The sequence below is a fragment of the Gossypium raimondii genome, chromosome 10 (assembly GCF_025698545.1).
Source record: "Gossypium raimondii isolate GPD5lz chromosome 10, ASM2569854v1, whole genome shotgun sequence".
NCBI lineage: Eukaryota > Viridiplantae > Streptophyta > Magnoliopsida > Malvales > Malvaceae > Gossypium > Gossypium raimondii.
This window is the reverse complement of record NC_068574.1, coordinates 32,321,142-32,324,509: the sequence shown is the minus strand read 5'-3', so window position 1 is coordinate 32,324,509 and position 3,368 is coordinate 32,321,142. Positions and strand designations below refer to the sequence as shown.

The window sequence follows — 3,368 nt, the reverse complement described above, 5'->3', positions numbered from 1 at the left end:
AAATTCCCCACACCTTGATTACTCCAACTAAAATTCAGATGCTGCTTCCACCTTGGATTGTAGGTGTTGGAATAGGGGTTATTATTCTAGTTAAAATTACCCATGCAGTACACTAACACTGGGTTTGATAAGCATTCGTGAAACACATGATTTTCACCGCAATAAACACATCAAAACTCGGTTGATTTCATCTCATGGGCTACAGTTGAATTTTTCATTGTTTTAATTATGTTAGCTGGAGAAGATACCTAAACTATCAATGAAGTGATTACATTAACTTCTAGTAGCTCTTTTACCCGCACCAACTCTCGTTGTCAGATATTGATAATCATTGTCAGCAATTTTTTCCAAAATCTCATATACTTCATTATACGTTTTATCTAGCAGAGTACCATTGGCAGGCGCATCAACTACCATCCTCGTATGCGCATTCAAACCATTATAAAACATCTCTATTTGAGTCCAGTGCTAGAATCCATGCATCGGACATTTCTGAATTAACTCCTTAAATCGTTCCCAAGCTTCATATAGAGTTTTGTCTTTCATTTGCCGAAAAGATGTGATGTGATGTCATTTCTAAGTTTGACATTCATATTTGGGGGATTATACTGTAGCAAAAACCTTTAACAAAGATCATTCCATGATGCCACTGTTCCCGACACCAAAGCATTCAGCCATGCTCTCACACTATCTCTTAAAAAAATGCAAACAATTTAAGTGGCAGAGCATCTTCAGGAACACCTTGTTGTCTAAACGCGTCATAAAGCTCTAGAAAAAGTCTTAAATGCAATCTTGGATCTTCAGTAGGTAATCCACTAAATTTTCCTACTGTTTGCAATATCTGAAACATTATCGGTTTCAGTTCAAACTGTTGAGCTTGTATTTTTGGTCTAACATCCCTGGATCCAAGTCATCCAAAATTGGCACAACATGCTCTCAGATTGGTATATCTTGGTCATTTATCACCCCACAAACATGAGAATTAGCGCCCCGACCATTCAAACTATCATTCATACCAAGTATCACCCTACAAAAAAGAGGATTAGCATCTTGACCATTCGAATTATCATTGAGGCTAGGATCATTCCCGTTCTTAGCCATTTTTCGCAATTCTTTTCGCCTTCTTCATAAAGTTCTTTCGATCGCTGGGCCAGGATATTCCATGTTAGTAGGAAGGTCTCTTCTCATACACTGATGGCAAACCTGTAGAAATTAAATATAACTAAGTTAAATAAAACTAATGTAAGTAAGTAAAATAACAAAACAAAATTTTCACCAAATTGCAGATCCCCAACAACAGTGCCAAAAACTTGTCGCATGTGAAATGATATGCGATTTTTGCAAGTATACACGTCGAATCAAATACTAAAATGATGAGTGAGTGTCGTTCTCACAGGGATCAAATTGAGGTACAAAAGTGGTCAAGTTATTATAATAAAATACAATTAATGCTATGCTAAAACTATGGTAAGTATGCAACGACAATTAAAGGAATAATGATGTATGCAATATGTGGAATTAATGAATACTGTGAAATGCTATGGCAAAACAAGAGTAGAAATGTAATGGAAATTATGAGAATTACTATGGGAATATTGTGTAAATGAACAAATAAATAACTAATAATGATATGGCAAAGACACTATGGCAGAGAATAAAGGATATACGATGTTGATTTGGAAGGTCGGGATTACTAAGAATCTACCCTTACTGCCAATAATGTCTTAGCAAAATCATACTCAGTTTACTACTCAGAAGAGTTTTAAAACGATTTGCTTGCTTCTTTCGAGAGCAAAAAAGCCTCAAGTTACCTTGCCTGTGTCTATAGTCCTTAATATGGTACCTAAATTATTTTCCTTCTATATGAACGCTGATCTATGTCTAGAGTCTATTGCAAGTATCGGTCGAGTACTTGCTCATATCATTTAATATCGATTCAACTAATCCAACCTTTTCAGAATTAGACATAGTTTATAGGTATGTTGAATAGTGATCTATGTCTAGGGATTGCACACATACAACTTAGAAATAAAACAATTGAATGAAACAATAAATTGATTCGGATGTATGCTTCAACCATTAAAGAAAATAAAAGTTTCATCATGTAATCCCAACCCGATGAGATTTAGCTCATGGGTTGGAAAATAAAACTCAAAACTAAAATATCATTCAACATCGTTTTCATCAAATCAATTCACGGAGAAATAGTTAAGAAATAATAGAAGAAAAACAGGAAGATAGTTTTCACGTGTCCGGTTCACACTCCAGTGGCACAGTGTCCTGCGGTGGCTAAAAGGGACTGCCTTTGTCTTCCTTTTTCTGTCTCTACTCAACTGCTACCCTCTAGTTTCGCCTATGGATCTCCTTATTTTTTCATTGTTTGGGGTTTCCTCCTTTGAATTTTTATAGCTTTTTCCCTAGGGTAAATCAAACAACCCATGTTTATCTTCTTCTGTTTTTAAATTCTTTTTTCAACAACCCAAGATTATCTTTTCCTTTTTTTAAAATTCTTTTTTCTAGTATAAAAACTAACAACCTAAGATTAACTTCTCCTCTTTTTTAAGCAGATTTTTCTGGTACAAGTACAGTTGGGCTGAAATCGGTATGCGTTGAGTGTTGACTTGGTCTTTCGGTATTGCCACAGCATCTGTCTTGACAAAAGGTCCAACTCTTTACCCCGACAAACCTTCACTCTTTTATTTCTTGTTCCTCAACCTGCACCTACCAAACCACCAAACACGACCCAACAACAAGCAATTAAAAGTACCTAATATTTAAACACAGTCCAAGCTCCTAATGAAATGATGAAAATATAGATGGAATGTCTTAAAATGAAACTAAATGTACCTAAGTAAAAGCAATTAGCTAGGTATAAAGGCATGAAACTGTCACAACCAGATAGTTAAGGGTGACGGAAAGTGAGATTCGAGACTCCAAATTTGCAAAAGGAACCCGTAAATATTTTCATTAAACATTTACGAAACTAGTTAAGTAGTTAATTAAATTTTGGACAAGTAATTTACATGAAATTAGGATTTGTTAAGGTTCAAGGACTAAATAGTGAAAGGGCAAAGTTGAATTATAGATTAAAATTAATTAAAGGACTAAAGTAGTATGTAACAACTTGATTTTCAGTGGTGACGGAATAGTGGTTCGAGACCATAAATTTTAATCGTATCAAGTCGTAAATATTATTCTTAGAATATTTATAGAGCCATTAGAGCCGTATTAAATTTTGGTTTAGAAATATTAACTTTTAGATAGTTAATTAATAAAAATGACTAAATTGAAAAAGGTGCAAAACTTGTTAATTATTGCATTTAGTTGATCAAATAGCCTGAAAGTTAAATGAAGAAGGACTTAACTGG

General features: G+C 34.4%; 1 non-coding gene across 1 annotated transcript; it reads left to right on the top strand.

Moving 5' to 3' along the window:
• The first annotated feature begins 472 nt into the window (after window positions 1-472).
• On the top strand, window positions 473-584 carry LOC128034309 (small nucleolar RNA R71). The gene has a single exon (XR_008190438.1). It is a non-coding gene; the product is annotated as a small nucleolar RNA R71 (small nucleolar RNA).
• Window positions 585-3,368: the final 2,784 nt, after the last annotated feature.